Source organism: Odocoileus virginianus, chromosome 5 (assembly GCF_023699985.2).
Source record: "Odocoileus virginianus isolate 20LAN1187 ecotype Illinois chromosome 5, Ovbor_1.2, whole genome shotgun sequence".
NCBI lineage: Eukaryota > Metazoa > Chordata > Mammalia > Artiodactyla > Cervidae > Odocoileus > Odocoileus virginianus.
The window spans coordinates 76,142,321-76,155,657 of NC_069678.1; the positions used below are offsets into that span (position 1 = coordinate 76,142,321).

Consider the following 13,337-nt stretch of genomic DNA (forward strand, 5'->3'; position numbering starts at 1 on the left):
ATTTTTTCTCTTTCATTTTCTTTTATAATTCCCTATTACTCCCCCATTACTCCTCAACTTTCATTTTCATATATTTTTACGATTTTTTTGGGGGGAAAAAAAATTTTTTTTTTCTTCTTTTTTTTTTTTCTTGTTTTTCTCTCCTATTTCCTTTTAGAGTCCTCTAATACTCCTCTATTATTCCTTAACTTTCATTTTCATTTCACTATAACCTTGCCACAAAAAAAGAGAGAGAAACCCTATTTTTAAACTGAACTTCATATACAGTTCTAAATTTTTTTTTGTGTTTTTGTTTTTAAATATTGTATTTCAAAGAGTCTAACCTCTACACTAGATTTTCAATCTTTGTTATTCTCCCTCAGAACACCTCTATTTCCTCCATTCCCCTTCTCTTCCCAATCCAACTCTGTGAATCTTTGTGGGTGTCTGGGCTACGGAGAACACTTTGGGAACAGATAACTGCGTAGATCTGTCTCTCTCCTCTTGAGTCCCCTTTTTCTCCTCCTGCTCACCTCTATCTCCCTCCTCCCTCTCCTATTCTTCATGTAACTCTGTGAACCTCTCTGGTTGTCTCTCACGGTGGAGAATCTTTTCACCATTAACCTAGAAGTTTTATTATCAGTACTGTATAGTTGGAGAAGCCTTGAGACTATTAGAAGAATAAAACTGAAATCCAGAGGCAGGAGACTTGAGCCCAAATCCTGAGAAAACCAGAAAACTCCTGACTACACGGAACATTAAGGAATAAGAGACCATCCAAAAGCTTCCATACCTACACCAAAACCAACCACCACCCAAGAGCCAATAAGCTCCAGTACAAGACATACCACGCAAATTCTTTAGCAATGCAGGAACATAGACCTGAGTGTCAACATACAGGCTCTCAAAAGTCACACCTAACACAGAGACCCATCGCAAAACTCATTACTGGACACTCCATTGCATTCCAGAGAGAAGAAATCCAATTCCACGCACCAGAACACTGACACAAGCTTCCCTAACCAGGAAACCTTGACAAACCAATCGTCCAACCCCACCCACTGGGTGAAACCTCCACAATAAAAAGGAACCTCAAACCACAAGAATACAGAAAGCCCACTCCAGACACAGCAATCTAAACATGATGAAAAGGCAGAGAAATACCCAACAGCTAAAGGAACATGAAAAAAGCCCACCAAGTCAAACAAAAGAGGAAATAGGGAATCTACCTGAAAAAGAATTTAGAATAATGATAATAAAAATGATCCAAAATCTTGAAAACAAAATGGAGTTACAAATAAATAGCCTGGAGACAAAGATTGAGAAGATGCAAGAAATGTTTAACAAGGACCTAGAAGAAATTTAAAAAAATCAATTAAAAATTAATAATGAAATAAATGAGATCAAAAACACTCTGGAGGGAACCGTGAGTAGAATAACAGAGACAGAAGATAGGATAAGTGAGTTAGAAGATAAAATGGTGGAAATAAATGAAGCAGAGAGGAAAAAAGAAAAAAGAATCAAAAAAAGTGAGGACAACCTCAGGGACCTCTGGGACTATGTGAAACGCCCCAACATTCGAATCATAGGAGTCCCAGAAGAAGAAGACAAAAAGAAAGGCCATGAGAAGATACTCGAGGAGATAATAGCTGAAAACTTCCCTAAAATGGGGAAGGAAATAGCCAACCAAGTTCAAGAAACCCAGAGAGTCCCAAACAGGATAAACCCAAGGCGAAACACCCCAAGACACATATTAATCAAATTAACAAAGATCAAACACAAAGAACAAATATTAAAAGCAGCAAGGGAGAAACAACAAATAACACACAAAGGGATTCCCATAAGGATAACAGCTGATCTATCAATAGAAACCCTTCAGGCCAGAAGGGAATGGCAGGACATACTTAAAGTAATGAAAGAGAATAACCTACAACCTAGATTACTCTACCCAGCAAGGATCTCATTCAGATATGAAGGAGAACTCAAAAGCTTTACAGACAAGCAAAAGCTGAGAGAATTCAGCACCACCAAACCAGCTCTTCAACAAATACTAAAGGATCTTCTCTAGACAGGAAACACAGAAAGGTGGTGTAAACGTGAACTCCAAACAACAAAATAAATGGCAACGGGACCATACCTATCAATAATTCCCTTAAATGTAAATGGGTTGAATGTCCCAACCAAAAGACAAAGGCTGGCTGAATGGATACAAAAGCAAGACCCCTATATATGCTGTCTACAAGAGACCCACCTCAAAGCAAGGGACACATACAGACTAAAAGTGAAGGGCTGGAAAAAAATATTCCACGCAAACGGAGACCAAAAGAAAGCAGGAGTCGCAATACTCATATCTGATAAAATAGACTTTCAAATTAAGTCTGTGAAAAGAGACAAAGATGGACACTACATAATGATCAAAGGATCAATCCAAGAAGAAGATATAACAATTATAAATATATATGCACCCAACATAGGAGCACCGCAATATGTAAGGCAAACGCTAACGAGTATGAAAGAGGAAATTAATAGTAACACAATAATAGTAGGAGACTTTAATACCCCACTCACAACTATGGATAGATCAACTAAACAGAAAATGAACAAGGAAACACAAACCTTAACGGACACAATGGACCAGCTAGACCTAATTGACATCTATAGGACGTTTCACCCCAAAACAATCAACTTCACCTTTTTCTCAAGTGCACACAGAACCTTCTCCAGAATAGATCACATCCTGGGCCATAAATCTAGTCTTGGTAAATTCAAAAAGATTGAAATCATTCCAGTCATCTTTTCTGACCACAGTGCAGTAAGATTAGATCTCAATTACAGGAAAAAAATTATTAAAAATTCAAACATATGGAGGCTAAACAACACGCTTCTGAATAACCAACAAATCATAGAAGAAATCAAAAAAGAAATCAAAATATGCATAGAAATGAATGAAAATGATAACACAACAACCCAAAACCTATGGGACACTGTAAAAGCAGTGCTAAGGGGAAGATTCATAGCATTACAGGCCTACCTCAAGAAACAAGAAAAAAGTCAAATAAATAACCTAACTCTACACCTAAAGCAACTAGAGGAAGAAGAAATGAAGAACCCCAGGGTTAGTAGAAGGAAAGAAATCTTAAAAATTAGGGCAGAAATAAATGCAAAAGAAACTAAAAAGATCATAGCAAAAATTAACAAAGCTAAAAGCTGGTTTTTTGAAAAAATAAACAAAATTGACAAACCATTAGCAAGACTCATTAAGAAACAAGGGGAGAAGAACCAAATTAACAAAATTAGAAATGAAAATGGAGAGATCACAACAGACAACACTGAAATACAAAGGATCATAAGAGACTACTACCAGCAGCTCTATGCCAATAAAATGGACAACTTGGAAGAAATGGACAAGTTCTTAGAGAAGTATAACTTTCCAAAACTGAACCAGGAAGAAATAGAAGATCTTAACAAAACGATCACAAGCAAGGAAATCGAAACTGTAATCAGAAATCTTCCAGCAAACAAAAGCCCAGGACCAGATGGCTTCACAGCTGAATTCTACCAAAAATTTAGAGAAGAGCTAACACCTATCTTACTCAAACTCTTCCAGAAAATTGCAGAAGAAGGTAAACTTCCAAACTCATTCTATGAGGCCACCATCACCCTAATTCCAAAACCAGACAAAGATGCCACAAAAAAAGAAAACTACAGGCCAATATCATTGATGAACATAGATGCAAAAATCCTTAACAAAATTCTAGCAAACAGAATCCAACAACATATTAAAAAAATCATTCATCATGACCAAGTGGGCTTTATCCCAGGAATGCAAGGATTCTTTAATATCCACAAATCAATCAATGTAATACACCACATTAACAAATTGAAAGATAAAAACCATATGATTATCTCAATAGATGCAGAAAAAGCCTTTGACAAAATTCAACATCCATTTATGATTAAAACTCTCCAGAAAGCAGGAATAGAAGGAACATACCTCAACATAATAAAAGCTATATATGACAAACCCACAGCAAGCATCACCCTCAATGGTGAAAAATTGAAAGCATTTCCCCTGAAATCAGGAACAAGACAAGGGTGCCCACTCTCACCACTACTATTCAACATAGTTTTGGAAGTGTTGGCCACAGCAATCAGGGCAGAAAAAGAAGTAAAAGGAATCCAGATAGGAAAGGAAGAAGTGAAACTCTCGCTGTTTGCAGATGACATGATCCTCTACATAGAAAACCCTAAAGACTCTACCAGAAAATTACTAGAACTAATCAACGAATACAGTCAAGTTGCAGGATATAAAATTAACACACAGAAATCTCTTGCATTCCTATACACTAACAATGAGAAAACAGAAAGAGAAATTAAGGAAATGATACCATTCACCATTGCAACAAAAAGAATAAAATACTTAGGAGTATATCTACCTAAAGAAACAAAAGACGTATACATAGAAAACTGTAAAACACTGATGAAAGAAATCAAAGAGGACACAAGCAGATGGAGAAATATACCGTGTTCATGGATTGGAAGAATCAATATTGTCAAAATGGCTATACTACCCAAAGTAATCTATAGATTCAATGCAATCCCTATCAAACTACCAACAGTATTTTTCACAGAACTAGAACAAATAATTTCACAATTTGTATGGAAATACAAAAAACCTTGAATAGCCAAAGTAATCCTGAGAAAGAAGAATGGAACTGGAGGAATCAATCTGCCTGACTTCAGACTCTACTACAAAGCCACAGTCATCAAGACAGTATGGTACTGGCACAAAGACAGAAATATAGATCAATGGAACAGAATAGAAAGCCCAGAGATAAATCCACGAACCTATGGTCACCTTATCTTTGACAAAGGAGGCAAGGATATACAATGGAAAAAAGATAACCTCTTTAACAAGTGGTGCTGGGAAAACTGGTCAACCACCTGTAAAAGAATGAAACTAGAACACTTTCTAACACCATACACAAAAATAAACTCAAAATGGATTAAAGATCTAAATGTAAGACCAGAAACTATCAAACTCCTAGAGGAGAACATAGGCAAAACACTCTCCGACATAAATCACAGCAGGATCCTCTATGACCCACCTCCCAGAATTTCAGAAATAAAAGCAAAAATAAACAAATGGGACCTAATGAAACTTAAAAGCTTTTGCACAACAAAGGACACTATAAGCAAGGTGAAAAGACAGCCCTCAGATTGGGAGAAAATAATAGCAAATGAAGCAACAGACAAAGGATTAATCTCAAAAATATACAAGCAACTCCTCCAGCTCAACTCCAGAAAAATAAATGACCCAATCAAAAAATGGGCCAAAGAACTCAACAGACATTTCTCCAAGGAAGACATACAGATGGCTAACAAACACATGAAAAGATGCTCAACATCACTCATTCTCAGAGAAATGCAAATCAAAACCACAATGAGGTACCATTATACGCCAGTCAGGATGGCTGCTATCCAAAAGTCTACAAGCAATAAATGCTGGAGAGGGTGTGGAGAAAAGGGGACCCTCTTACACTGTTGGTGGGAATGCAAATTAGTACAGCCACTATGGAAAACAGTGTGGAGATTTCTTAAAAAGCTGGAAATAGAACTGCCATATGACCCAGCAATCCCACTTCTGGGCATACACACCAAGGAAACCAGATCTGAAAGAGACACGTGCACCCCAATGTTCATCGCAGCACTGTTTATAATAGCCAGGACATGGAAGCAACCCAGATGCCCATCAGCAGACGAATGGATGAGGAAGCTGTGGTGTTACATATACACCATGGAATATTACTCAGCCATTAAAAAGAATTCATTTGAATCAGTTCTAATGAGATGGATGAAACTGGAACCCATTATACAGAGCGAAGTAAGCCAGAAAGATAAAGACCATTACAGTATACTAACACATATATATGGACTTTAGAGAGATGATAACGATAATCCTATATGCAAAACAGAAAAAGAGACTCAGATGTATAGAACAGACTTGTGGACTCTGGGAGAAGGCGAGGGTGGGATGTTTCAAAAGAACAGCACTGAAACATGTATATTATCTAGTGTGAAACAGATAACCAGCTCAGGTTGGGTACATGAGACAAGTGCTCGGGCCTGGTGCACTGGGAAGACCCAGAGGGATCGGGTGGAGAGGGAGGTGGGGAGGGGGGACTGGGATGGGGAATACATGTAAATCCATGGCTAATTCATTTCAATGTATAACAAAAACTGCTGTAATGATGTAAAGTAATTAGCCTCCAACTAATAAAAATAAATAAATAAAAAGCAAAAAAAAAAGAGTTAATTATCTTTTTTCTTAAAGTTAATTGATTAACTGGGTCTTTGTTGTTGTGCACAGGCTTTCTTTAGTTGCAGCGAGCAGGGTCCACTCTTGGTTGCATTGCACAGGCTTCTCATTGCGGTGGCTTCTCTGGTTGCAGAGCACAGGCTCTGGCCTGTGGGGTTCAGTGGTTGCGGCACGCAGACTCATGAGCTGTAGCGGGCCCTAGGGTGCTCGGGCTTCAGTAGTTGTGGCACATGGGCTCAGCAGGTGTGGCGCACGGGCTTAGTTGCTCTGTGGCAGATCCAACCAGTGCCCCCTGCATAGGCAGGCTGATTCTTATCCACTGTACCACCAAGGAAGTTCAAAAGTTAATTCTTTTAAAGAATACAAGAAATGAGAAAAAATATTATATATTTACCATTTTTGGCACTCTTGATGTAAAAGTTTCTTCTGGTATCATTTCCCGTCAGCATGAAAAATTTAACTATTTGTTGTACCAAGAAAGATCTGTTGGTGGGAAACTCTCAGCTCTTGTTTATCTGAAAATTTATTTTGCCTGTTAATTATTTATATATTAATTTTTTACTAAGGAGTTATAAGTAGTGGTAAACTTAACTGTGCTGGGTACTTAAAACATTTTGGCAGAGTATTGAAGAAATTCATTAGGAAAATTAAGTCTTGGCTATTTCACAGTTTGATTACTCTGCTTTTTTTCTTTTGATAAGTTAAATTTTATTTTACTGTTTATAACTAAAAAAATTTTTAATTTATGTGAAATGCATATTCATTGAAATGCATTTTACATGGACAGTACCCCTTTAACCACCACCATAAGAAAATACATAGTATTTTCATTGTTCTGGAAAGTTTTCCTCATATTCTATTCCAGTCAATCCCCTTGCCTCATAGGAGACCACTGTTCTTTTTTTAATTTTTTAAAAATAAACTAGAATAACGTTTATTTCTTTCGTAGACTGTTTATTGTACTTGATGTATTTGTGGGAAATCACGACCTCTGAAGGAACGCGGAGGTAAACTGCATTCTGAGCTGGCTACAGTCAGGTTGAGCATGGCACAGTTAAGCAGAAGCTTGCTTCTCTTTATAGGTTGCCATCATCTTCTTGATTTCAGCAATAGCTTTCCCAGGATTCAGCCCCTTGGGGCAGGTCCGCGTGCAGTTCATGATGGTGTGGCATCGGTACAGAGAGAAGGGGTCCTGCAGCTTGGCCAGGCTCTCCTCCGTGAAGTCGTCTCTGGAGTCGATCATCCAGTGATAGGCCTGCATGAGGACCGCGGGGCCCAGGTACTTGTCTCCGTTCCACCAGTAGCTCGGGCAGCTGGCACTGCAGCAGGTGCAGAGAATACACTCATAGAGCGCGTCCAGTTTCTCTCGGTCTCCTATGGACTGCAGATACTGCTCCTTGCCTCCCTGGGACTCATCCTTCTTCTTTAAGTAAGGCTTGATGGACTTGTACTGAGCATAGAAGTTGCTCAAATCAAGAACAAGATCCTTAGTCACATACATATGTGGGAGAGGGTAGATTTTGGAAACTTTGTTGAGGTTGGTGTCGATCCTGCGGGTACATGCCAGAGTGTCGCCTCCATTGATGTTCATGGCACAGGAGCCACAGATGCCTTCTCTGCATGATCTTCGGAAGGTCAAGGTAGAATCAGTTTCATTCTTAATCTTGATTAAAGCATCCAACACCATAGGACCACAGTTATTCAAATCAATCTCATAAGTCTGCATGTGAGGTTTGTCTCCAGTCTTGTCTGGGTCCCATAAACAGACGGCAAATTTCTTGATTCTCGGTGCTGCGGCTGCAGCTGTCTGGGCCCCATGGCAGGTCTGCAGGCGGGCCCCGCCGAGCGCTGCGGCCGGAACCGGCGCCTCAAGGAGAGAGCGACCACTACCGCCATCTTGGCTCCTGACGTCGAGCCCCACCCGTCGAGCCCCACCCCTCGAGCCCGACGTAGCGTTCCGCCGGGCCCCATGCCAGGGCCCATCGAGGCTTCGCTAGCTGCGGCTCTTCTTTCTTTAAAAAATACTTTATTATTGTTTTGGTTCCTCTGGGTCTTCTTTGCTGCACATGGATTTTCTCTAGTTGCAGTGCCGGGGCTTCTCATTGTGCTGGCTTCTCCTTTTGCAAAGCACAGACTATAGACCTGCGGACTTCGGTAGTTGCAGCACATGGGGTCACTAGCTGTGGCTCGCAGGATCTTGAGCTCTGGCTCAGTAGTTGTGGTGAGCCCGTGTCCCCTTCATTGGCAGTTGAATTCTTAACCACTTTACCACCAGGGATGTCCGGAACCACTGTTCTGGTTTTTATAATGGTAAATTAGTTTTGCCATTTTTTGATCTTTGTATAAATGAAGTCATACAGCATGCAGTCTTTTGCATTTCATCCATATGTGAGAATATATGTAGTTTTTATTGCCATGTAGTATCCCATTATCCTAATAAAGATATAGATTATTTTCCTTGCTCTAGAAAAGTTCCCCCAAGGCCTCATCCAGTCAGTCCCTATGCCTTCGTAGGAAATCACAGGTCTGACTTCTATCACTGTAGATTAGTTTTGCCTGTTATTAAACTTCATGTAAACAATATCATACAGCATGCAGTCTTTTAAGTCTGACTCCCCCCCCCCCCCCCCAACCTAATGCTTTTGAGGATCATCAGATACGTGTATTATGAATCTTTTATCCTAGTCTGTGTCTTGCCTTTTTATTTTGCCTTAGAGCCTGCCTGGAGTGTTGTCTGAGGCCTTGCCCCCTGGCTATTTTTGAGTGTAAGTTTTGTCTTGTAAGACTGCCAAAAAGGATGCTCATTTCTTTAGAGGGTTTTTTTTTTTTTTTTAAACTTTCTAACCTTTTTTTAACTTTTTAACCTGAGGATGCTTATAATTTAGTAAATCTTACTTACCAGAAAAGTGGCATTATGTTTGAGATGCCCTAAATTTCATCAATAGCATTATGAGGCAAATGGTAGTATAAGGCAGAGTAGAATTAAATACAAAGTGATTGTTGCAGAGAATCATAAGAGAACAGAAAAGAATTGTGTTTTTCCAGGACTTCATATATGAGGGACTTTAAGCCTTTACAGCTTAAAATCCAAGTCATCTTTTGGCTTTATCTCTCCCACATTTCAAAATGGAATGTGATTAAATGCTAAGTAAGTCACTCAGATTTTTTGTTTTGTTTCGATACTCTAATTACAGTAGTTTTGGAAAAGCAGTTTGCCAGTGAGCTAAGTCTGAAGAACTGATGCTGGACACTAGAGAGGAGCATTAGTTCACTCTCTTTATTATCATATACTTATTTAGGGGGAAATTTAGCTTAAGAGTAAAAAATGATGTTTATTGGCCTAATTTTGTATACTTATTTATATGCCTGTGGCATCAAAAGCAAAATTCCATTTGGTGTAGTTGAAAGTAAATGGAGAAGGTCTAACTTTAAAAAATATTAATTAATTTTTATTTATTTTAGTCTCTGCTGGGTCTCCGTTGCTGTGTGTGGTCTTTCTCTAATTGTGATGACCAGGGGTTACTCTCTAGTTACGGTTTGTGGGCTTCTCATTGTGGTAGCTTCTCTTGTTGCGGAGCATGGGCTCTACGGCTGGTAGGTTTCAGTAGTGGCGGCGTGTGGGCTCAGTAGTTTGGCACATTGGAATCTTCCCAGAGCAGAGATTGAACCTGTGTCCCCTGCATTGGCAGGTAGACCCCTAACCATTGGACCACTGGGCAAGTCTTAAAAAAAGTTTCATTTTTTAAATTTCTTTGCAACCCCATGGACTATACAGACCATGGAGTTCTCCAGGCTAGAATACTGGAGTGAGTAGCCATTCCCTTCTCCAGGAGATCTTCCCAACCCAGGGACTGAACCCAGGTCTCCCATGTTGCAGGCAGATTCTTTACCAGCTGAGCCACAAGGGAGACCCCTACAGTTCTTAGAGGTTGTCTAAAAACAAAAAAACATATCAGCCAGGCCTATGGTGGTTCCATGTGTGCTAAATGTGTCCATGACAGGATCAAGTTCCCTTTCCTTATCAAGGGGCAGAAAACCGATGTGTGAAATATTAAAAGCACAAGTACAGAGTCAGAAAGTGAAATTTTAACAAATGAAACTTTTTCCAGTGGTTAGGCATCTACCTGCCAATGCAGGTTCAATCCCTGCTCTGGGAAGATTTGGAGAAGGAAATGGCAACCCACTCTAGTACCCTTACCTGGAAAATCCCATGGACGGAGGAGCCTAGTAGGTTATAGTCCATGGGGTGGCATAAGAGTTGGACACGACTGAGCGACTTCACTTTCACTTTCAAGAACTGTAGGTCTCACAGTGCAAACTCCTTGGAGTCTGCCTGGGCAGATTTTTGTTCTTTCCCAGCATTCTTAGTATAAAGGTAAACAATTACCAGGGATCTTCTGGACATCCTGGTTCTGTTAAAGGCTGTATTGTAGGACAGCCTACAATGGTAAGTCAAACACTGGACTGTCCTGAATGCCTGTTGATACAGTCTCTGGAAGAGGAAAAAGAAGTGACAGTTTGCTCTTCTTGAGGAAATTGGGGAACAACCCAAGCCTTCCTGAGACTGTACTATACATACCCTTCTTTTTTTAATGTTAATACCTTGATGAAATTTTCAGGATTGTAGTGGAAAGGTTGAATGCTTTAGTTTTCTGGCTGTAGATTTAGACTCTAGTTCTGTCACCAAGTATTAACAGTTGAGCAACTGGATGTATGACTTGATCTCTTTAAGTTTTCTCATCAGTGATACTTTATCTTGTAAGGATGATGAAACATGAATTAATGTGCCCAAAATGCTTGAACAGTGAGTGAGAAATGTATTTGTATAAAAGTCATCCATTGATGCTTTCAACAAATATTATTAGAGTGGTCTACTTATGTGCCAGGCAGTTTGCTATGCGTGAGGTTATAACACTGGGTAGTCTATCCCTTCTCCAGTGGATCTTTCTGACCGGGGAATCGAACCAGCGTCTCCTGCATTGCAGGCGGATTCTTTCCCAACTGAGCCCTCATATTCATATTAATCTTAAATAGTTGATAGCATATTACACAAACTTTCTACAACTTATTTTTCTTCACTCAAGGATACATTCTGAAGTCTCTTCTTTGTAATTTATACAACAATTTTTGTAATTATATAGTACTGCTAGAGTATTTTTTAAAATGTAAATCTCACACATAGTGTTTTCCTCCAAACTAATGCTACTGCTAAGCAACAAACCACCCTATAGCCTAGTAATTTAAAACAACAATTACTTATTCTTATTCAGCCACTTGCTGTGAGTTGACTGATGTATGCTTCAAGGTACAGATCTAGTTGAACTTGGCTTCTTGATGGGCCCAGATAAGTCCTGTACGTATTCATTTTAAGATCCTCTTTAGGGGACTGCAGATAACCCAGTGATTGGGCTAACATTTGTGATGTTGACATAGATGTAAGGGAACAAGCAGAAACTCATGATAACTGAAGGCTTAGGCTCAGAATTATAATGCCGTATCTAGTTACACTCCATTTATACAACCAAGTCATAGATACAAGCCCCAAAGTTATCTTCCTACCGTTGGTCTTCACTGGTCAACCTATCAGAAATTTCAGTTTTTATTCTAATAATAAATCATTAAATTTGCACATTCCCCTTGCTTTAATACTCAGTTTATTAACTATCTTAAATATATGTATGTATTTAAACTATATTTCTTGTTTATTGTCTATATCCTCCCTTTACAATGCATGTGTAATGAAAGCAGAGTTTTCTATATTTATTCACTGTATCCCCAGCCCTAATCCGGTGCCTAGAATGTAGTTGATTCTCCATAAATATTTGTTGAGTGAGTGAATGAAGGCATGGAGTGAGATAGGGTTAGGGAGACCAATCGTTCATTAAATTTTTCCCTAGTAGCTTTTGTTGTTGTTGAGGTATACCTTTAGTAATACAGATAAATTTCAACAAAAGTATTCTCATGAAACCATAGCTCCGATTAAGATAAAGAACACATCTGTCACCCTAAGAAGTTCTTTCATATCTCTGACCCATCAGTTCTTCACCTCCAGAAGCAATTATTGTCCTCATTTCTATCACCATAGATCAGTGTTTTCTAGTTTTGAATGTCATGTATATGGAATCATGTAGCATATACATTTTGTATTTGCTACTTGAACTTAGTGTTTTTGAGATTTATCTGCATTGATGCATGTATCAGAAATTAAGTATTATTATTATTATTTTTTACTACTGAGTAGTATTGTCAGACATGACTTGGTGACTGAACAACAAGTATTATATTTTATGATTTCCTCTTCTTCGGCTCTAAAATCACTGTGGATTGTGACTGCAGCCATGAAATTAGAAGATGATTGCTTCTTGGCAGGAAAGCTATGACAAACCTAGACAGTGTGTTAAAAATCAAAGACGTCACTTTTCCAACAAAGGTCCCTATAGTCAAGGCTATGGTCTTTCCAGTAGTCACGTACAGTTGTGAGAGCTGGACCATAAAGAAAGCAGATGCTGAATAATTGAGGCTTTCGAATTGTGGTGCTGGAGAAGACTCTTGAGAGTCCCTTGGACAGAAAGGAGATCAAACCAGTCAATCTTAAAAGAAATCAACCTTGAATACTCGTTGGAAATAGTGATGCTAAAGCTGAAGCTCCAGTACTTTGGCCATGTGATGCAAATAGCCAACTCATTGGAAAAGACCCTGATGTTGGGAAAAATTGAAGGCAGAAGGAGAAGAGGGCAACAGAGGATGATATGGCTGGGTGGTGTCACTGATGCAATGGACATGAACTTGGGCAAACTCCAGGAGATGGTGAGGGACAGAGAAGCCTAGTGTGCTGCAGTCCATGGGGTCACAAAGAGTCGGACACAACTTGGTGCCTGAACAACAACGAGTATTATATAAGTATCTCACATTTCATTTATCTCTTCACTTGTTAGTGGATATTTGAGTTGTTAGTTACTTTTTGACTATCATGGATAAAACCGACCTAACATTCTTATGGAAATCTTTATATCTCTTGATGAAAGCGAAAGAGGAGTGT

The 13,337-nt window shown here is 39.1% G+C and overlaps 1 protein-coding gene and 1 pseudogene across 3 annotated transcripts in view; one reads left to right on the forward strand and one right to left on the reverse strand.

Moving 5' to 3' along the window:
- Nucleotides 1-13,337, forward strand: part of FAF1 (Fas associated factor 1) — a 500,811-nt gene that overhangs the window by 29,058 nt on the left and 458,416 nt on the right. The gene's annotated exons all lie outside the window — the stretch shown is intronic.
- On the reverse strand, nucleotides 7,324-8,194 carry LOC110146394 (succinate dehydrogenase [ubiquinone] iron-sulfur subunit, mitochondrial pseudogene; annotated as a pseudogene).